Source organism: Myotis daubentonii, chromosome 8 (genome assembly GCF_963259705.1).
Source record: "Myotis daubentonii chromosome 8, mMyoDau2.1, whole genome shotgun sequence".
Lineage (NCBI taxonomy): Eukaryota > Metazoa > Chordata > Mammalia > Chiroptera > Vespertilionidae > Myotis > Myotis daubentonii.
Window position 1 is genome coordinate 80,585,337 of NC_081847.1, and position 22,911 is coordinate 80,608,247.

Sequence of the window (22,911 nt, forward strand, 5' to 3'; positions counted from 1 at the left end):
AACTAATATATCATGAGAAAAAGTAGATTAGTTATTGCTTAGGGTGGAGAAAAGGAAAGAATTCCAGATGATCACAAATGAACTTTGTAGATGATGATTGTGGGTGTTAATTTCTTGGTTGTGATGATTGTCTCATGGGTGTATTCATGTTAAAATTGGTCAAATTGTATACTTTCAATGTATGTTCTTTATTATATGTCAGTATTGCCTCCATAAAACTAAAAATAAATTGCTCCCAAACTGATATTTTTACAATTTGTTTTGTAACTTCCAAGTAACCTCGAGGTTCCCTTTGGGAGGTAGAAATTATAAGTAAAATGGCCTACTAAATTTTTGGATTTAAACACTACTTCCTCTCAGTGGTTCTCAACCTTCTCGCCCTTTAAATACAGTTCCTAAAGTTGTGACTCAACCATAAAATTATTTTCGTTGCTACTTCATAAATGTAATGTTGTTACTGTTATGAATCGTAATGTAAATATCTGATATGCAAGATGGTCTTAGGTGACCCCTGTGAAAGAGTTGTTCAACCGCCAAAGGGATCGCGACCCACAGATTGAGAACCACTGCTAGAGCCTTCTTTTAGAATACACATGTTCTTGGGAGAAGGAATCACTCCCTAAAAATTGGTGTGAGTCACTTATCAAAGTTCTTTTGAGTTTCAGAACCTTAGTTTTCTCTTTCAGCAAACAGGCATTGTAATAGCTACCACAGAAGATCGATGGGATGAATACACAATGTAGGCAAAGCACCACAACAGTGATTCCCTGGAAGAATTCTTTCTCTTCTCTTTCCTGTCTTCTCTCTTTTCCACAAAGCCAAGCATGTGTAACAAGTGCTCAGTAAATCCAGGTTGTTTGAATTATTCACCATTTGCTTATTTTAATTCAGTTAGTAAAGGCATCAAAATCACTGAATCAATTTTTAATCTTTTTTTTTTTTTTTTACATCTTGTCATGAAATAATAGCAAATTTGGAGAACATATAACTAGAGCACATGGGACAAATTCAACTCCTGACATAATTGTATATTCACTAAAGTAGTTACTTATAAAAGGGTGACCCTCCCCATACATACAAAACAACTAGTCAAGATTTAATCATAAAATGAGACTCTTGGTAATGGATTTATCATTGGGAAAACATAATTATTTAAAAACTTCAGTTGTATGAATTTGTCCAGATTATACCATGCACATTTCTTTAATCCAGGAAAAAGGAAAAGGTTTGACTAATTTAATAAAGCAAAAATATAGGAATTCATATGAGTGTCTTGTTTAGGCTTTAAAACACTGCCCATCTGGAATATGCCATCGATGCACTTGTTTTAGACAGTCCCTTCTTGTCTCCTCCTGGTTACCAAACAATCTCCTATTTCGTCAACTTCTATGGCACGGTTTTCAAACTCCTTATAGTCGTGTCTGCTCTTCTGGTTTCACTATTCACAGGTCTATCTTATCAAAAATGGCTTTCACATGTGACCACAGTATCTTTGCATGAGTCCTGAGTATGGTGGTGATATTACCACCTGTACTCAAAATTTCTCACTTCTATGAATATAGGTTAAAATTCTAGACACTATATAAAAACCAGGGTCACAAAATTGGTTGATGTTGGGCTTGCAGTGAACAGGGATTTTCACTTGCATTCTAGGTAAACCAGGTGTTGGCTGTTGACTTGAATCGAGTTCTCATTGGAGAAACCTCCCTGCTTCCGTTTTGCCAGGAGCAGGTACAGTGAGGAGACTGAGGTCTAGGAAGAAGGGCCTCACAGAAGATGAACCTGCTGGCACCTTATTCTCAGACTTCCCAGCCTCCAGAAGGGTGAGAAATGATTGTTTTTTTTTGTAAGTCACCTGGCTTATGGTGTTTTGTTATAGCCGCTCAATGGACTGAGACAATATGATTAATCAGCATGTGTATGCGTGTCAGCTCATTGAGCAGCGTGAGATAGGAGTGACAGGTATTATGATGTCTTTTTGCAAACGAGGAAATGAAGGCCAGGAAAGTTAAGTGATTTGGCCATCATCCTGTCCTTTCTAAGTTTTTAAACAAAATGCATTTTGATTTCATTATCTCTTTAGTCTGGTAAAATAAGATGTATTTTTGTTTATAGAATTTACAGTAATTCCCAAGAGTTCATTGTCTTGTAAAATGTATTTATAGTATGAGCATACAGAGTGTTAAATGGACTTTAGGACATAAATTATCCTAAGTCACAACTATAACAGAGTAGCTAATGTCATCTTAGCATATTATTTTTCAGTTTTAGTTGTCATGTATCACTTATATAATTATAAGAGTAGGAATTATACATTTCTGAATCTGAATTGTTTAATTAATGTTATAAACACTTTTCCTTGTAGTTGCAGAGTTCATTGCCATTGCTTTTTAAAAGTATATATCCTATTGAGTTTAATAATTTATTCAACTACTTTTTAAGAATATATAGTTTATACAATGCTGCAATGACTACTTTAAAAACTATTATTTTCTAAAAACTACATTTTCAGAAACTATTAAGTAAGAAAGACATTGATATGGGTCAAGCTACATATATCCATATTTTATTCTAAAGAGGTTGACCTTATGTTCCAGGCTTATAGTAAATAATGTAGACATGGCCTAACATTAGGTTCTAAGAGTGAAATTACTTATTTTGTAATTATTTTGTTAATTTTCATGTTAAGTGCTATTATCTCATTTTTATTTTCATTATTCATTACTGGTAAACTGAAACATTTTCTCATGTCTCTGGCAAGTTTTCATAAACTTACCCTTCCATTCTTTGCCAATTTACCTACTAATTTTTATTAAACAACCTACTGAACATTTCTGAATCCTAGGGATTACGAAGCTTAGGTTGTGGCCTGTACTCTTGATGACCCTGTAATTAACTGTAAGACTGAGTAGCTCTAAGATGGGAGAATTCTCCAGATCTGTATACATGTTTGTTTTGGGAGATCTGTTGTGCCAAGGGCTCAGGTGGACAGCTGCGGTGTCCCTGTTTTGCTGGGTCTCCCATTCCTGTGCAGAGGGAAGTGCTTCAGCCAGGTACACCTGGACTTCCCTGGAGGTTTTGCTGGAAGAGGGAGGCCTTGCCCTCTGTTTTTTTCCCTTTTCATGGGGAGGTTACAGAACAGCCTTTACACCTGGAAATGAGCACACTGCCTCAGCCTCTATTGCTTTGACCTTAGATGTCAACTGTTAGCACCTGCTTTCCTTGTGGGAAATTGGATTTGTACACAGCCTGCTCTGCTTGGAAGGAGCCCCCAGTCCCAGCTGGCTTTTAATCAAGCATAATTTCCAGGGTGGTGATGGAGTGTGGGGGCGGGGGGGGGTGGTCATTTATTGAGTAACATGCTTGTATAGCCACATGAAATAAGGCACTTGGAGCCATCACTAAATGTAACGTGATAGACATAAGGTCAAGATCTGGCATGAGCATTCCTCCACTATTAAGGGTGTGGGAACGTGTTTTCTAAAGTCTTTCCTAACTCTAACATGTGGGTCTTAAAAGTGTTGTGTATGTGTGTGTGCATGTGCATTTATTGTCTATGAACAGAATGTTAGAATCAACAGAACAAAACTTTAAAATAAAGCCTTTTTCTTTTAAGTGTTTTAGAAGTAAACTTTCTATTGAGGTCTAATATATATGCAGAGGGTTTCACGTAAGTTTATAGCTCCACTTCCACAAAGTGAACACGCCTGTTTAAATAGCACCAGATGGAAAAAAAAAATCCTAGAAGTCCTTCTGGGCCCACTGTCCAGACCCCATCTCCACACAAGTAACCACCATTCTCTAGTCTCTTGGATTAGTTTTGCCTCTTTTTGAAATTTATGTAATGGAATAATTCAGTATGTACTATTTTGTGTTTGGCTTTAAGAAGTAATTACATTTTGTAAGGGAACTTCCACATGTACTAAGAATGTTTTGTATTTGATGATTACTTTTTCTAAGTTCTTTTGCAATTATATAAGCCCTGCATAATCAGTATAGAAAATTTGAAAAGTATAGAAAAGTGAGGAAAAAATAACAGACCATTCATATTCCTGTCACTCAAAGACAACCATTTTGACATATTGCCTACTAGTATTTAATCAATGCATTCATTAACTAATACATTTATACATCGAGTATTTGTAGAGCGTATATAAAATGTAGGCACTATGCTGGGCACAAGAAAAACAAACAAAAAATACTTGTTTTTACATTTAAACACTTTGTAAAGTTTTACACCCCGCCTTTTCATTGAACGTGTAGTGCAGGCCTCGTGCATGTTTGTGCTGGCTGGTTAAAACGGGGCAAGGGGGAGAAGAAACCATAGTTCTATGGCAGCTCTGAGGTCTTCAATTTGCTTATGCCTGATCGCTTCTGCCTCATCTCAGAAAGAACAAAGATTTTCTCAGGACCCTCTTGGTGGAGGAGAGATGGGAATGACAGAGAGGTGGAAGGGTCCAGTACAGGATGCCAGCTTCCTGCACCATAACGATGGCGTAATGATGGTTAGGCCAGTGGCTGATGAGTGAATAACAACTGAGGCTTCAACACTGGTGGCAGGCCAGGGGTCAGGAAACCTGAAAATGAAGGCACTGACTAGGGGGCAGCAAATCGATAGAAGACAGTGAGCCAGGGAAACTAGTAAATGAATCTCAGATGCAAAGATTCATAAGCTCAGAAAAAGGAAGAAGTAACAGAGGGAGGAACTGTAAGAAAAGCTGGCTCCTAGATCAGGGCCTCGGGCTCTGGATGCTAAGATCAGTGGGGATGGAGGCTGCATGCTGGAGGGTAAGGCATGGGCTTCAGGTGTGCCCAGTTCAACCCACTTCAGGGATAAAGAGGAGCTGGTGTTGTAGGCAGGCTCTCTTGGCCTCATCCTCAAGGCATGGGAGTGGGAGGGATCTGAATAAACTGATAAAATCTCCAGAGATTTTTGAGATCTCAGAGTGAAGATTACAAAGCCTGCTGCTTTCAGTAGAAAATCCTCACTTTTATTTAAACACATTATCTTCTGACAATATGATGGAAAGTAGGAATAGCCCTTTGAAAGTAGTTAGCACTTCAGATAATACCTTCAACATTTGCTTCAACAACCATTAATAAGAGCTGGTTAAAATGTACCGAGGCCCTTGCAGTCATAGCCCTAATGAAACTAACCTCATCTTTATAAAGATCATAGAACATAAGTAAGTCTTTTCCCATTTTATAGATGGGAAGCTGAGTTTCAGTGTGGTTAAGAACTTTGTCCAATGAGACTCAGCAAATACGCAGCAGAAGGAGTGCATGTGCCATCTGGACTTTCTGCTAAGTATGGTGAGGGCAGGCACCACCGTGGAGGAGCTCTCGATCCAGAAGACTCCATCAGCAATCGCTCTGCCCACCTCTGGGAGGCGGGAGGCAGGGGCACCGAATGGGTTGGGGAAGCCCAAGTTCACCTGTAGCTAGGCCCCCCAGGCTCAGGGGACAGTCCCAGGACACACATGCATTCATTCTGTTACTAAAGGGGTCACCGAGGTGGTGGTGCTGGAGGAGCAGAGCAGCACAGAAGTCTAGCAGGGCAGGGGTGTTGGCATTAGAATGACAACAAGCCCCTCTCCCCCAGCACAGGCGCCAGGTGCTCGCATGTGTGAGCATTTTCAAAGAGATGGTTTTGTCAGGCTCCAGGCAGCATTCCCAGGCCTGTCAAGTTCAAACACTGATTGCCTATTCTCAGCGGGCTTTGCTTTGTAATATGGTTAGCATTTGCCACGTTTAAAAAGTCTGCATGGACACGGCGAACATCTAAAAACACCTTGGGAAGTCAGGGGCTTTCAAGCTCTTTTCTTCCTGGGATGACCTCACTCTGGTTTTGTGAGCTTGCTTTGTGGTGTCCTCACATTAGGTCCTTTGGGAGCAGTGCTCCCAGCCTTTCCCTGAGAGTATGTGTGGCATTAAGGGGAGTGCTGATGGGGATTTGAAGGGATTTTTCTCAAAAACAATGAAAGCAGTTATTACCCTTTCTGTATCTATATAATAAAAGCCTAAGCAACCATTATGGCAGAACGACCAGTCACTATGATGCGCACTGACCACCAGGGCGCAGAGGCTCAACGCAGGAGCTGCCCCCTGGTGGTCAGCGTGCTCCCACAGGGGGAGCGCTGCTCAGCCAGAAGCCAGGCTCACGGCTGGCGAGCACTGTGGCAGTGGCGGGAGCCTCTCCCGCCTCCTCAGCTGTGCTAAGGAGGAGCGAGCCAAGTGGTAAGGAGCAGCAAGCAGGCTGGGGATAAGGAGTGAGAGGTCCTGGACTGTGAGACGGTGCAGGCTGGGTTGAGGGAAAGCCCCCCAGTGCACTAATTTTGTGCATTGGGCCTCTAGTATTCTAAAAAAAACAATAAATATAAAAAAGAAATAATAAATATTTACAAAATTCCAGATAAATTCTTTTTATTGAGACACCTGAGCTTTCTTTCATGGAATAACTTTTTAATACTTAAAATGACTACATATACTTTCTGATTAAACATTTTTAATTATAGCTTCAAATTGTTGACTGTCTTTATCCACAGAGAAATTTTATTCCACAGTTTCACAAAAAAACTTAAAACAATTTTTGCAGTTATTCTACTATTTATTTTCAACAGTTGAAATTATATTTAAGGTTTCACTAGCTCTTCCTTTCCTTCATGGACTAGTATTGACATTTCTTGTGGTAATGTGAAAAAGATTCAAATCTAATGGGACTTTTTTGTACCAAGTATTTAGAAGTGGTGGAGTTCTAATTTGCAGGATGTGCATGAATTGTGAGAGCTATCCCTCTGCAGATAGCTTGGCTGCTAATCAAAGGGCACCTCAGTTGCTAATTGACAGAAGTTTCAACATATATTAAGGCAAGGATTCAGGGCACTGCCTGGGACTTTGCACACCAGGCACTTGAAGCTGGCCCCCCACCGCACCCCCAAGTGGCCACACCTTGGGCTACAGATAGAAGTGCTCCTCGTTTACCCAGACTAGCTCGTCCTCTAGCAGCTTTACAGGTTCTGTTCTCCATCTCAGCAGCAGTGCTGTGCTTTGCAGCTGGCTTCTGAAGTATAGTGCCAAGTAGCCTAGCACCTCCCTGTCCAAACCAGCTCCCAGGGCACACCGTGGCCATGAAAGGCATCACTCCTCTTCCCAGTGGACTGGGGTGTGTAATACTTCAGACCCCCTGGGTGTGTAATTTTTCTCCAACATGCTTTAAGGAGTTTGGAAGAGGCAGATATGGTTGCCAATTGATCTGTTGGCTTTGGCTCCCTTAGACACCATCATCTAGCTGCTCTAGGGCTACTGGGATCAGTATCTCCTGGTACCTGTTACAGAATACATTTTTTTGGAAAGCTCAAATTTAGATAGACATGTTTCTTGTTTTCCCTGAGTTCTTAGGAACTTGAGCTTCCTGTTTAAAGGTTTCTAGGTTACGTTTACTATCTTACTCAATGTTCTTGCAAGCAGCCCATTGGGCAAGATAAGAGGCAACAAAGTGTAATTTCTCATAGTTAGGAACCTGGTGTCAGACTGACAGATTCCAAATCTTAGCCCAGCCAGCTTGCTAGATGTATACCTGTGTTCCTCTCCTCATTTATATAAAATAGGGACAATAATAATGCTGTTTCCTTATGATTCTTGAGAAGACTAATTGATTAATGCATGTGAATTTCTTACAACAGTGCATACCAGAGAATGGCTAATAGTACTAATTGATGATATTGTTATCAATAGGAACAATAAGATGATGTTACTAGTGTTCCAAGAAGTTCATTATTACTCCAGTGGAGTTTTTGTGTTTTTTTTTTTAAATGGAATTTAACTCAAAGCAATCACTTTACAATCTGGAGACTGGATAAAGCTAAGTTCCCACCAGTAAATAATGGCTATGAAATCTGAAGGGATTTAGCTTTATCTACTTACCAGACTATCCTCTTTGCTTTGAGTTTGTAATATTTTTCATTTATCTTATACGTTTTGTAACCAGAATTGATATCACCCTTCCATTTTAATCACTTGCAGCAAGATAATCCAAGATTAAGGTTAGGGTTTGAAGTGTGGAATAGCTACCTACCTATAAGAATATTGAATTCGATATTTATTGTCATTGAGTTGGTTAGAGTCACCTGAAGCTAACGCAAAAACTCAATGATATAAATTTACAAAAATGTATTATACTCCTTGGCATTCAAAGTCATTCTAACTTTTTATATTCTTTGATCCTTGGACTCAGGGGGGAGCTATAATTATCAGAAGACCACTTACAATTTCAGTCTTAACTGAAGACATAGGTTAGCTTCACAATTGAAATGGAATGTGTACAGGGGTGGCAGACTTTGTCTTCCACCTATTACGGCTTTGTCACAGAAAAGTGAATTAATATAGTAACACTTCATTGTGAATGGACATTAATGAATGCTAAATTACCACCAAATGCCTATGCAACTGCACGTAACAGCTACTTTCACATTCAAAGAGTATTTCATGATTAATGTTGTTGTAATAAATACCAGGGAAATTAATAACCATTTGTCACATTAAAAAGTGTTGCCGATTAATTTTATGCTATTTTTCTCTTCTCATTTGTCACAAGAATGAGAACCTAGAATTTTACAGTCTACTTTGTGGTGCAAATTAAAGAAGTGGCCGTACCACACTGACCTTTTCAGAATTCTAATCTTTGCTTCGCTGACCTCTCAAACCTCTTCCTGGCAACAGTTAGGCCTTTGAGAAAAGGGAGAATCAAGGCTGTTGGGTAAGTGAGCAGAACGAGGAAATATTTTAAGACCCGCCTTCATAATTCATTGGCTGTATTGGAAACTCAAATTTTCAGACTATTCATTATCTTGACAAACATTGTAATATGTGCAGAATATGGCACCACATAAATCCATTCTGGTGACAAAGAGTGTAATGAGAATGGGAAATGGTAGAAACCCAAAGCAATCACTTTACAATCTGGAGACTGGATAAAACTAAGTTCCCACCAGGTTTCACGGTGGTTCGTTTCTGGCACGCTTAGCAATTGCTTTCTGTAGAAAACGCAGCGTGGCACCATAATCCGAGCACTCATAGTGGGAGTTTGGACACATTCATTTGGAAAGTGGCCTTCTTCCAAGTAGAACCTCAATGTAATGAATTCATACCCTTTACTCTGTGGAGCAGTGATTTGAAGTCATTGATTTGAAATGAAGGATTCACTCCTGTTTAGAAGGGACATACATATTTTTATGTATTAGTATATTCATTCACTTAATTTCCTTTATTTAGGTATTTAATAAGTATGAAATAACTGGTGAATGCATGGTATTGTGCTAGGTAATGTAAGGGACTTACAATTTTAAAAGATTTAATATAGATGAATGGACTCTAGCAGTACAAATAGCTGGGGATAGATCCCCTCAGAATGAGCAATTATGGTTATACTAGAGGCCTGGTGCATGGATTCATGCACATTGAAAGGGAATTAATTAGAAAGTGGCTGGCAGGGCAGGACTGGGTGAGATGGGCTGGACATGTTCTGGAACCAATCTCCCTCTGGCAGGTGGGGTCCCTTGGCTTGGCCTGCAGGGATTGGGCTGAAACCGGCAGTTTGATATCCCCCGAGGGGGTCTCAGAGTGAGAGAAGGCACTCTGCAAAGTTGTTGTCGCTCGGCAGCTCCTGCGTTGAGCATCTGCCCTCTGGTGGTCAGTGTGCATCATAGCTACCAGCTGGTCTGCCAGTCTCTTAGGCTTTTATATATATACTAGAGGCCCGGTGCACAAAAATTTGTGCACTCAGGAGGGTCCCTCAGCCTGGCCTGTGCCCTCTCACAGTCTGGGACCCCTTGGGGGAAGACCACCTGCTGGTTTAGGCCCGCTCCCTGGGGAATTGGGCCTAAACTGGCAGTCAGACATCACTCTGGCAGCCCGGGAGCCCTCGGGGGATGTCCACTTGCCAGCGGGGAGCAGGCCTAAACTGCAGTCAGACATCCTTAAATCTGCTGAGGAGGCGGGAGAGGCTCCTACCACCACTGCTGTACTGACAGCCATCAGCCTGGCTTGTGGCTGAGCAGAGCTCCCCCTATGGGAGCACACTGACCACCAGGGGGCAGCTCCTGCATTGAGCGTCTGCCCCCTGGTGGTCAGTGTGTGTCATAGTGACCAGTCATTCCTAGTCTTTCTGCTGTTAGGGTCAGTTTGCAAATTACCCTTTTATTATATAGGATAGAGGCCTGGTGCACGGGTGGGGGCCAGCTGGTTTGCCCTGTAAGGTGTCCCAGATCAGGGTGGGGGTCCCGCCTAGGTGCCTGGTCAGCCTGGGTGAGGGGCTGATGGCTGTTTGCAGCTGGTCACACCCCCTTCAGGTTGGGGGTCCCCACTGGGGTGCCTGGCCAGCCTGGATGAGGGGCTGATGGCTGTTTGCAGGCTGGTCAAGCCCCACCCCCCCCCCCGAGTGGGGACCCTCACCCCATGGAGGTTTGGCCAGCCTGGGTGAGGGCCGTTTTCAGGCTGGTCAAGCCCCCCCAGTGACGGAAGCTCCCAGCCTCTCCTTTTTTTCTTTTTTTATTCTGGGGTTTATTTCCCTTCTATAATTGAAACTTTGTTGCCTTCAGTGGAGTGCAGAGCCGGATCCTGCTAGCTCCAGCTCCGTGGCCAGGGCCGGCTGAAAGCAGGTGTCTGGGGTTTATTTATCTTCTATAATTGAAACTTTGTTGCCTTGAGTGGAGCTCAGAGCTGGCCACGGCAGGCACAAAGCTTGGCTTCCTCCATCACTGGAGCAACCAAGCCTCCTGCTCACTTCAGCTCTGTGGCTGCCAGCTGCCATCTTGGTTGGGTTAATTTGCATATAGTCACTGTGATTGGCTGGTGGGCGTGGCTTTAGGCATAGCGAAGGTACAGTCAATTTGCATGTTTGTCTTAGATTAGATAGATTTTTCTGGTATATATTAATGTGGATCACTCTGGTCATGAGGATTCTGGACAGATATGTGCCAGTACCAAGAGGTATTTGGTCCCTGGGAAAATGAGGATGGCCAATCTGCATGAGAAGGGTATTCAAAGGATGAGGAAGGATGAAGAAAAGTTAATTTTTTTGTTTTTTTTATCCTCACCTAAGGATATGTTTTATTGATTTTAGAGAGAAAGGAAGGTTGCGGGGAGAGAAACATTGATGTAAGAGAGAAACATCAGTTGTCTCTCCTATGCATTCCAACTGGGAACGAACCCACAATCTAGGTATGTGTCCTGATTAGGAATCAAATCCCCAACCTTTTGATGTATAGGACGATGCTCCAACCAACTGAGTTACCTGGCAGAAATGTTTGTATTTTAAACAATTTTATAAACAATTGGATATATATATCAGTGTAAGATCTTATAATTGTTCCCAACAAAATTTGTTACTCAGTATTAGCACATACACACCACCAGCAAATATGCTTAGCACCTACTGTAGGAAGGCCTCATCCTAGAGAGTTTAGGGAGGTAGAAGCCAATGAGCTATGGTTGGTTGACACCATGTTCTACCCAAGTATACCAATCCTATCTAATAAAAGAGAAAAATGGTAATTAGCCATACCTCCGCTACTCTTCCCATTGGCTAATCAGGGTGATATGCAAATTAACTGCCAGCCAAGATGGCAGCCGGCAGCCAGGCAGCTTGAAGCGAACATGAGGCTTGCTTGCTTCAGTGACAGAGGAAGCCAATGTTCCCCGCCTGCCACTGCCGGCCTCTGAGCTTGCAGTTTGAAATATTGTTACAAATATAGAAGCTAAACAAAACCCCAGAAGCCTGCTTTCAGCCAGCCGGGATCTCAGAGCTGGAGTTGAAACAGTGTTCTGATTATAGAACCCAAACAAACCAGATACCTGCTTTCAGCAGCTTAGGCCTAAGAGCTGGAGCCAAGCCTCAGAGCTAAAGCTGGCCCAGAATAAAAAGAAAAAGAAAAAAAGGAGCAGTTGGGAGCTTCAGTCACCCACCAGCCTGAAAACAGCCCTCAGCCCCTCACCCAGACTGGCCAGGCACCCCAGTGGGGACCCCCACCCTGAAGGGTGTGTGACCAGCTGCAAACAGCCAAATCCCCTCACCCAGGCTGGCCAGGCACCCAAGCGGGACCCCCACCCTGATCCAGGAAACCCTTCATAGCAAACCAACCGGCCCCCACCCATGCACCAGGCCTCTGTCCTATATGGTAAAAGGGTAATATGCCTCCAAGCACCAGGATCAGCGGAGCCGCGAGGCCTCGCGGCACCGGGATCAGCATGACAGGGGGCAATGCCCAAACCCCCTAATCGCCCTGCAACTCTGTGTGTGACAGGGGGCGGGGCCACAACCTCCCTATCCGCCCTGCTCTGTTCATGACAGGGGAAGGTGCCCCAACCACCTGATCAGCCCTGCTCTGGGCCTGATAGGGGGGAGCTCCCCAACCCCCTGATCGCCCTGCGGCTCTGTGTGTGACAGGGTGCGGCGCCTCCCCCCCCCACCCCCCCACGGGCCCTGCTCTGTGTGTGACGGGGTAGAGATATAACCTCCCTATCGGCCCTGCCCTGAGTGTGACAGTGGCGGCGCCCCAACCCCCTGATCGGCCCTGCTCTGTGTGTGACAGGGGGGAGCTCGCCAACCCCCTGATGGGCCCTGCTCTGTACATGACAGGGGAGCGCTCCCCAACCCCCTGATCGACCCTGCTCTGTGCGTGACAGGGTATGGAGCCCCAACCCCCCTGATTGGCCCTGCTCTGTGCATGACAAGGGGTGGCGCCGCAACCTCCCCATCGACCCTGCCTTGAGTGTGACAGGGGGTGGTGCCCCAACCCCCCAATCGGCCCTACCCTGAGCGTGACTGAGGGTGGCATCACAACCTCCCAATCCGTCCTGCTCTGTGCATGACAGGGGGCGGCGCCCCAACTCCCCATCAGCCCTGCTCTGAGCCCGACCAGGGGCTGTACCTAGGGATTGGGCCTGCCCTCTGCCACCCGGGAGCAGGCCTAAGCCAGCAGGTCGTTATCTCCTGAGGGGTCCCAGACTGCGAGAGGGCACAGGCCAGGCTGAGGGACCCCCCTCCCCCCCAAGTGCCCAAATTTTTGTGCACTGGGCCTCTAGTATTTTCTATAATTTCATAACCATATGCGTAGTCCATGTGACTGAAAGTTGCAATCAGAATAGTTTTCAGGCAGATGGAAAATTTGGAGTGGGAGTATATTCAATTGCTGAATTCCAAAGCAAGACCATGGATCAGGCCTGGGCAGGGCAGTTAAAGTCAGGGCAGGAATTAAAGCTGGAGGTTGGACCATGTTGGACAGAAGGCAGTATGTTAGGGGCCAGGAAGCAGGAAATGAGGATCAAAAAAGAAAACAAGCAGTTATAGTAAGACAAACTAGTGGAGGCAGCAGTCAGAGCAAGGAAATCTGAAGTATCTACAGGATGGAGGCAAAGTGATGAAGAAGAATCACTTTTGAGGTATATTTTTGAAACATGGCTTTTAGATGGTAGCAGGTGGGTCTCAGTATATGACTGTGACATCTACATTCACTTTATATAGAATATCATTGCCTACAGGAAACTTAATCTCATTACCTAAATTTGTGGAAGGGAGGCCCTTAGGGGGTGCCTGACAGAGCTGATACTTATAGGTGGTATGGCCAAGGAAAGGCAGTGTTTTTGGTTACCTTTATAAAAGCCTAATAGCATTTAAAATCAGGTGTGCAAAAGCTGGGGGTCTTTTGGCTACCTTTGCAAATCCCCAGCCTACATTACCTGTTAACTGCCCATTGGCATACCCTTTTGCCTACTTCCCCATGTAATTTTTGTCCTTCTACACAATATAAGCAGCTGGCTATGGGGAGAGGCAGAGCAGATTTTTGTGGATGACCTGCTGCTCTCCCATACTGCTGGCACTATTGGAATAAATGCTCATATATGATTCAACCCTGTGTCTGCTTAATTGGCTCAAGTGGTGACAGTTAGTGCAGACCCATTGATTGTCCAGTTACATTATCATATCATATATTTTATACTAGGATTTTCCTAACATTCTAAATGATGTTTTAAAATTTGCATAAATCAAGGCGTACTCTTTATGCTGTAAAGTCAATTGGTTTTTGACAAATCAGTGCCATGTATCTGCTATGATAATATCATACAGAATAATATCATCATTCTAAAATTTTCTGTGCTTCATCTACTCAACCTACTTGCTTATCTCCCTGAACCTCTGGCAGCCATTGAACTTTTTACTCTCTTTATACTTTTGCCATTTTTAGAATGTCATGTAAGTGAAATTTTAGATTACATTTCACTGTATTTTCAGATTCTTATCAAATTCTTTCTCTTAGCAATATGCATTTACAACTTATTGATGTCTTTTCGTGGCTTGATAGCTCATTTCCTTTTTAAAAAAATTAAACCTTGATTGTTGAAAGTATTATATATGTCTCCTCCCCCCTCCATTGACCCCCTTCTAGCCCACCTCTACTCCTCTTCCCCCCTCCCCCACCCAAGGCCTTCACCACCCTATTGTCTGTGTACACGGGTTATGAATATATGCATGCAAGTTCTTTGGTTAATCTCTCCCCACCCAACCACCCTCCCCACCTTCCCTCTGAGATTCCACAGTCTGTTCTATGCTTTCATGTCTCTGGATCTATTTTGTTCATCAGTTTATTTTGTTCATTAGATGCCACATATGAGTGAGATCATGTGATACTTATCTTTCTCTGACTGGCTTATTTCGTTTAGCATAATACTCTTCAAATCCCTCCATGCTGTCTCAAAGGGTAAGAGATCCTTCTTTTTTAGCTCATTTCTTCTAATTGCTGAATAATATTTCATTGTATGAATTCCCCACAGTTTGATTATATATTTATCTATTATAGAACACTTTTTTGTCCTGGAGTTTGGCAATTAGGAATAACACTACTCAAAATACTCATATGCAGGCTTTTGTGTGGCTGTGTTTACCCCACATTGTTTGAATAACTACCTAGGAGTGAGATTGCTGGATCATATGCTAAGTCTCTGTTTGACATAGTAAGAAACTGCCAAACTGTCCTCCAAAATGGCTGCACCATTTTGCATTTCCACTCGCAGATGAGTGAGAGTTCCTGTGGCTCTGCATCCTTGCCAGCAATTGATTTCGTCAGACTTTTGGATTTTAGCCAATAAGGTGTGCAGCTGTATGTCATTTTTTAAATTTGCAATTCCTTAATGACAAATGTTTATCATCGCTTACATATGCTTATTTGCCATCTGTGTATCTTTGGTAAGGTGTCAGTTTGGATCTTTGCTCATTTTTTAATTGGGTTGTTTGTTTTCTTATTGCTGAGTTTTAAGAGTTCTTTGTATTTCATTTTGGATGTAAGTCATTTTCCAAAGTGTGTTTTGCAAATATTTTCTCCCAGTCTGTGCTTTGTCATTTTATTTTTAAGCAGTATCTTTCACAGAGAAGTTTTAGATTTTAATAAAATCTAATCTATATTTATTTTTCATGGATGATGCTTTTGATGTTGTATCTGAAAACTCATTGCCAAACCAAGGGCATCTAGACTTTCTTCATAGAAAAAGTTTCATAGTTTTATGTTTTACATTTAAGTTTATGGTCTTTTTAAAAAAGATATAAAATATGTGTCTAAATTATTATTTTTTATGTGGATGTCCACTTGTTCCAGCACCATTTGTTGAATTATCTTTTTTTTTATTATTTATTTTTTTATTATTATTATTATTTTTACTGATTTCAGAGAAGAAGGGAGAGGGAGAGAGAGATTGAAACATCAATGATGAGAGAGAATCATTGTTTGGCTGCCTCCTGCATGCCCCCTACTGGGGATCAAGCCTGCAACCCGGGCATGTGCCCTTGGCTGTAATTGAACCTGGGACCCTTCAGTCCGCAGGCCTATGCTCTATCCACAGAACCAAACAGGCTAGGGCATTGATTAATCTTTTGTAAAAGATCAACTGACTACATTTGTGTGTCTATTTCTGAGCTCTCTATTCTATGGATATTTGTCTATTCTTTTGCCCATACCATGCTGTCTTGATTATCATAGCTCTTTAGTAATCCTTGAAATTGAGGACTGTCAGTCCACTAACTTTGACCACTTTCTTCAATGCTGTGTTGGTGATTTTAGACCTTTTAAAAAATATGTACTCTAGAATCATGTCAATATCTACAAAAGGGCTTGTTAGGATTTTTCACCATAGGTGGGTTGGGAAGGGTAGCTGATACTGGAGCTGGGGAAACAGCCTTGTCAGAGTGGGGTGAGGTGGGATAAAGTCTTTCCCTCAGGAGGTAGACCTTTGTCATGGAAAATGCTCTGGGCACATTTCACAGTGGTTACTTTTAACCTGCTTCAGGCCAGAACCACAAGAAGATCTTTGTTAGCTCTTCACTGTAAAAGCATGGTTGAACTCCTGATGGCATAAAAAACTAAGTGTGGAGATCCCTTTAAGCCTGCTGCAACCCCCAGGCATTTCCCACTCTCAAACTAGTTTGAAAGCTTCAGCAATTCATCAAAATGACTACTTAGGTATTCTTACTGGTTTGTTGCTTCCTTGTCTTCTGCTCCAGATAAGCAGATATTGGCTGTAACCTTCTAGATCAGTGGTTCTCAACCTTCCTAATGCCTCGACCCTTTAATACAGTTCCTCATGTTGTGGTGACCCCCAACCATAAAATTATTTTCATTGCTACTTCATAACTGTAATTTTGCTACTGTTATGAGTCGTAATATAAATATCTGATATGCAGGATGTATTTTCATTGTTACAAATTGAACATAATTAAAGCATAGTGATTAATCACAAAAACAATATGTAATTATATATGTGTTTTCTGATGGTCTTAGGCGACCCCTGTGAAAGGGTCATTGGACTCCCAAAGGGGTCACAACCCACAGGTTGAGAACCGCTGTTCTAGATTCAACTAGATAATAATTCTCTTCAGATTGATGGTTTGCTCTATGAAACCGGTTCTCTGAGTCTAAGAAAAGTCTTTTTTTTTTCTCTTCAGTTTCTTCAATTTTTTTTATGTTGTAAAAATAAAAGTAATGACGTTAATCTTTTCATGTCAGGGAAACTAGAAATTCACCTCAGATATGATCTTCTACTTTCTCTCTGCCTCTTCTTCTGGGGCTTACATTTTATATATATTGACTAGAGGCCCGGTGCACAAAAATTTGTGCACTCAGGGGGAAGGGGGGGTCCCTCAGCCCGGCCTGTGACCTCTCGCAGTCTGGGACCCCTCGGGAGATAACGCCCTGCTGGCTTAGGCCTGCTCCCGGGTGGCAGAGGGCAGGCCCAATCCCTAGGTGCAGTCCCAGGTCGGGCTCAGAGGAGGGCTGATTGGGGAGTTGGGGCGCCGCCCCCTGTCATGCACAGAGCAGGACGGATTGGGAGGTTGTGATGCCACCCTCAGTCACGCTCAGGGTAGGGCCAATTGGGGGGTTGGGGCACCGCCCCCTGTCACACTCAAGGCAGGGTCGATGGGGAGGTTGCGGGGCCACCCCCTGTCATGCACAGAGCAGGGCCCATCAGGGGGTTGGGGAGCTCCCCCCGTCACGCACAGAGCAGGGCTGATCAGGGGGTTGAGGAGCTCCCCCCTGTCACTCACAGAGTAGGGCCGATAGGGGAGTTGGGGGACCGCCTCATGTCACACACAGAGCAGGGCCCGTGGGGTGCGGTTGGGGCGCCACCCTCTATCACCCACAGAGCAGGGCCGATCAGTGGGTTGGGGCGCTGCCACTGTCACACTCAGGGCAGGGCCGATGGGGAGGTTATGGCTCTACCCTGTCACACACAGAGCAGGGCCTGTGGGGGCGGGGGGGTTGGGGCGCCAAACCCTGTCACACACAGAGCAGGGCTGATCAGGGGGTTGGGGTGCCGCACCCTGTCACACACAGAGCCGCAGGGCGATCAGGGCGGTGGGGAGCTCCCCCCTATCAGGCACAGAGCAGGGCTGATCAGGGGGTTGGGGCGCCTTCCCCTGTCACGAACAGAGCAGGGCGGATAGGGAGGTTGTGGCCCTGCCCCCTGTCACACACAGAGCTGCAGGGTGATCAGGGGGTTTGGGCATTGCCCCCTGTCACGCTGATCCCGGTGCCAGGAGGCATATTACCCTTTTACTATATAGGACAGAGGCCTGGTGCACGGGTGGGGGCCAGCTGGTTTGCCCTGAAGGGTGTCCTGGATCAGGGTGGGGGTCCCCACTGGGGTGCCTGGCCAACCTGAGTGAGGGGATGATGGCTGTTTGCAGCTGGTCACACACCCTTCAGGGTGGGGGTCCCCACTGGGGTGCCTGGCCAGTCTGGGTGAGGGGCTGAGGGCTGTTTTCAGGCTGGCAGGTGACTGAAGCTCCCAACTGCTCCTTTTTTTCTTTTTTCACTTTTTATTCTGGGCCAGCTTTAGCTCTGAGGCTTGGCTCCAGCTCTGAGGCCTCTGCTGCTGAAAGCAGGTATCTCATTTGTTTGCATTCTATAATCGAAACACTGTTTCAACTCCAGCTCTGAGATCCCGGCTGACTGAAAGCAGGTTCCTGGAGTTTTGTTTAGTTTCTATATTTGTAACAATGTTTCAAACTGCAAGCTCAGAGGCCGGCAGCGGCAGGCAGGGGACATTGGCTTCCTCTGTCACTGAAGCAAGCAAGCCTCATGTTCGCTTCAAGCTGCCTGGCTGCCGGCCGCCATCTTGGCTGGCAGTTAATTTGCATATCACCCTGATTAGCCAATGGGAAGGGTAGTGGATGTACGGCTAATTACCATGTTTCTCTTTTATTAGATAGGATGCTTTATGATTTTCTGATAAGTCTCTGGCTCTGTTAAATTTTCTTTACTTTCTTTCTATTCTTCTTCCTGCCATTGAATTGAGCCAGGTTTCTCTCTGAGCAGGATGCAAGGGTGATTTCTTTCCTGGGTTCTTGTCCAGGTGGATTCGAAGAATGAAGCCACAGACAAAAGGTAGTATATGAAAAGGGGGACATTTATTGGAAACAAGTACAGCTTTCCAAGTGGGGAAGGGGGTGGTCCCAAAAGTGGTAGTCTACTAAGCTCCCTTTTCCTAAGGTTTATAAAGGCTGCAGTTCTTTGTCTCTTGATACTCTTCTTATTAGTAGAATATCAACTTTAATGCTCAAACCCCATGTGATGTCCCCCTTTTTTTCTTGCCCTTAAGTGGTAGAATTTTCTATCACCTGTGAAAATCTGTTTTGCTCTTTCTCCCATTTGTCAGCATTTCTCTATCTCCTATGAAAGTTTATTTTCTCTTTCTCTCCATACCCTGTGGCTTTCCCCTATCTTCTGTGAATGGATGTCTTCCTCTTCCCTTATCCTGTGGCACCTTTTGTTCTTTGTGAATGTATTTCCTTTGGCAGCTTCAAGCCCCCAACCAACTATGCCTCCCCTCCCCCATGAGCCCCCAAATTCCTAAAACTCCCTCAACCTGCCTATTTTACCCCTAAAAACTCCTTTCACCATTACAAATCTGCTATTGAGTTCCGCTGGTGAATTTTTCATTTTTGTTACTAAATTTTTCAACTTGGAAATTTCCATTTGGATCTTTTTAATACTTTCTCTAGTTATCTCCCCTATTTGTTGTCTTGCTATCAAATTTTCCTTCAATACTTTGAATATTATTTCCTTTAATTTTTATGTCATATTTATTATAGCTGCATTGAAGTTTCTGGTTGCCCAATCCTACATCTAGGTCTACTCAGTTTCATTGAGTGTTTTTGTTTTTTTTCTTCTTGAAGTATGGGTCACTCTTTCTTGTTTATTTTACATATATTGTAATATTTTGTTAAAAACTGGGTATTTTAGCTAATATAGTAATGTTATATTCTGATTTTTTTTTTTTGGTCATTGTTTTGTTTTCTTTAACTTACCTGGAATTTATCTCCTTGAAGTGTGTAGTTGCTTTTCTCTGCTCCGAGTTTATTTTTATTGTTTAGCTTGACTTCCTAGGAGTTGCCTCAGTGTCTGCATAGCTTACTAGTCAGCCAATGATTAAGGAATTATGTTGTGCTCAAATACCTTTAGCTCATAAACCTTCCTCTCTTTGCTGATTGATCTTTGCAAGGGTTGGGGAACACAGTCAATGTTCAGCCAGTTCTCACATCTTCTTGGACTGTTATTTTCAACTCTCTTAGGTATGTCTCACACATAAGCATAGCTTCCCAGGAATGCATGGTAAGTTTATCTCATCTCTTCTATGGCTCTCTTCTAAGATTTCTCCAACAAGTTAAAGGCTAGTTTAACTCTTGCTTCAACTAGGACCATAACCTTAGGCTAGTAGAGCTGTCAGTTTTCCATGTATTTCCTATTGATAGTGCTACCGTTATATATTTATTTTTTTTCCTGTTCTAAAATTGTGCCACTTTCTTTTGTAACTAATGTTATCTTGGCCACCACCATGTTGGCAACACTGCCATTATTACTGACCAAGCTAAAGATGGGGAGATGGATTTTAGTCCCAGCTAAGAAACTACATACTCTGTTGTTTTTAGCTGAAGGACTAGCTATTTTCCATAAATACTTCTTAATTTATTTTTTGCACTTGGTCAACTTTTCAAAGTTCAAAAGTAATTTTGGGGAATTTTATCCTCTTTTTTGGAGTAGAGAGAAGAATTGTTACCCCTCTACTTTCTTTCTTCCTTCCTTCCTTCCTTCCTTTCTTTCTTTCTTTCTTTCTTTCTTTCTTTCTTTCTTTCTTTCTTTCTTTCTTTCTTTCTTTCTTTCTCTCTCTCTCTCTCTCTCTCTCTCTCTCTCTCTCTCTCTCTCTCTCTCTCTTTGCTTTTTTAAGGAAGGAAAGTATACTTATAAACCGTCATCTTGTTGCTGGAAGCACTCATTGCTATCAGTTTAGTTGCTGTTTTATATGTATCTCATAAATTATATCAAGTTCACACAGATATTTCCAATTCAAATTTAGAATTATGGGTGTGTGTATTTTTTTTAATGTAATCTCTTTTATATTACATCTATATGTCTTTTCTTCTTTGCCAAATCTCTGGGTTCTTAATAGCACCATCATAATTACTCACTTTATCTCACAATATCCATGTACCTGTCTCAGTATAATAATACCAACATGATCACAGATATGATTATTTAAAATAGGTTTTATTTGTACTGTACTGTTTGTTTTATAATATGCTGATGTTGATTTTTTTTTTGCTGCTACATATTTGTATGATATTTGCTATTTGAATCAGACTATATCTGCTTGCCTAGAGAAAAATTGGTATTCTATCTTGCCCAATCCTTAAACACACTGTGTTTTATATCCATGATGGATAATAGAGTACATTTCCATGAGATTCAGAGAGCTATTCTATTGTCCAGTTCTGCACATTTTTATCACACCATAATTCTGCTCCAAACTTGATACAGTTTACATTCTAACTTTGTCAGATGTCCTAATGTACTTCTAAAATACTGACTATTAAAGGTTTTCAAAAGTAGCTGTAAAATTGGGCATTTTCTGCCATCATTTGTGAGTAAGTCACGTAATATCAAGATATAGACCATTGGGTATATTACATCTCGCGATTTCAGGAAGGCAGATCATAGAAAAATTACTCCTCCAGTTTATATACTTGACAGTGGTAAATGGAGAAGCCCAGCTAGAGAATTTTACTCAAAAGTGAATTATATGTTGCATATTATCCAAACTCAAAAGAATAAAAACAAATAAAATAAGAAACCTCCAATTTTCTTCTCCCAGCATTAAATTTTTTGAATAAAATTAATTTTTTTGACCTTTCCATAACTTTTAAATCATATTTGGAAGTAAAAATATTAGTAAAATAAACTCAACATGCATTCACCATTCAGCTTCAGAAAGTATACACTCATGACAATATTGTTTCATTAATATTCCCACCCATTTATTTACCCCATTTGATATTTGTTTGAAGCAATCAAATTATTTCATCTGTAAACACTTTCAGTGTGTATTTCTCACAGATAATATTTAAAAAAAATAAGCATAATTGCATTGTCACAAATAAAATATTAATCACTTCTTAATGTCCTCAAATACCTTGTTCAAATTTCAAATCCTCATAAACATTATAATTCTTAAACCATAGGTATGAATTGGACCTGAAAAATTATAATTCTTAAACCATATGTATGAATTGGACCTGAAAAATTTTAACACTTTGCTTTGTTGAAGGAATGATTATCCTAGAGTTTTTCCTAGTCTGGCTTTGATGATTGTATCCCCCATGGTTTTACTTAATAGGTTCTTTGATCTCTGTATTTTCTGTAAGTTGGGAATTGAATCTAGTAGGTTTCATCAGATAGAGGTAGTTTTGGTTGTTGTTGTTTTTTACAATGCTATTTGATCATTGTTACTGTGTTTTTCCATTTGTAGGCACTTACTGTCTGGTTGCTTCTTTTTTTTTTTTTTTAGCAGCTGTTGATAGTCAATGATGGGAAGCATTAATTCATTAAAAGTTACAAAATATGGCTGTTCTGTTACTGTCTATGCATCTAAAATTAGATGTATATAAAAATGTATGTATAGATGTATTTCTGGAATACATCTATAAGTAGAATATTTAGAAATCAAATGGTATAGTTTATATAGGAAATGCTGGATATATGCAAAATGTTATGTTTTCCTAATGAGCGTAAACATAAAATCATGCTTTGGAATGCTGTAGGAAAAGATACCCAAGGCAGTATCCCCAAAAGTTAGTATTTTCCTCATACTCAAAGTTCTTCGAGATTCTTTGTGAAAAAAGTTATAATTACCTTTGTTCTTAATATTTAAAAAGTGATGTTTATAATTATTTTCTTTCCAAAATTTTATGCATGCTTATTTTAGAAAATATAGGTTAATATGAAGAAGGGAAATCATCTCTCATTCCCTTTCCTGGAGAAAACCACTCTCCAAGCAATTTCAAATGTGTCTCAGGGTTCTAAAATCTATTAG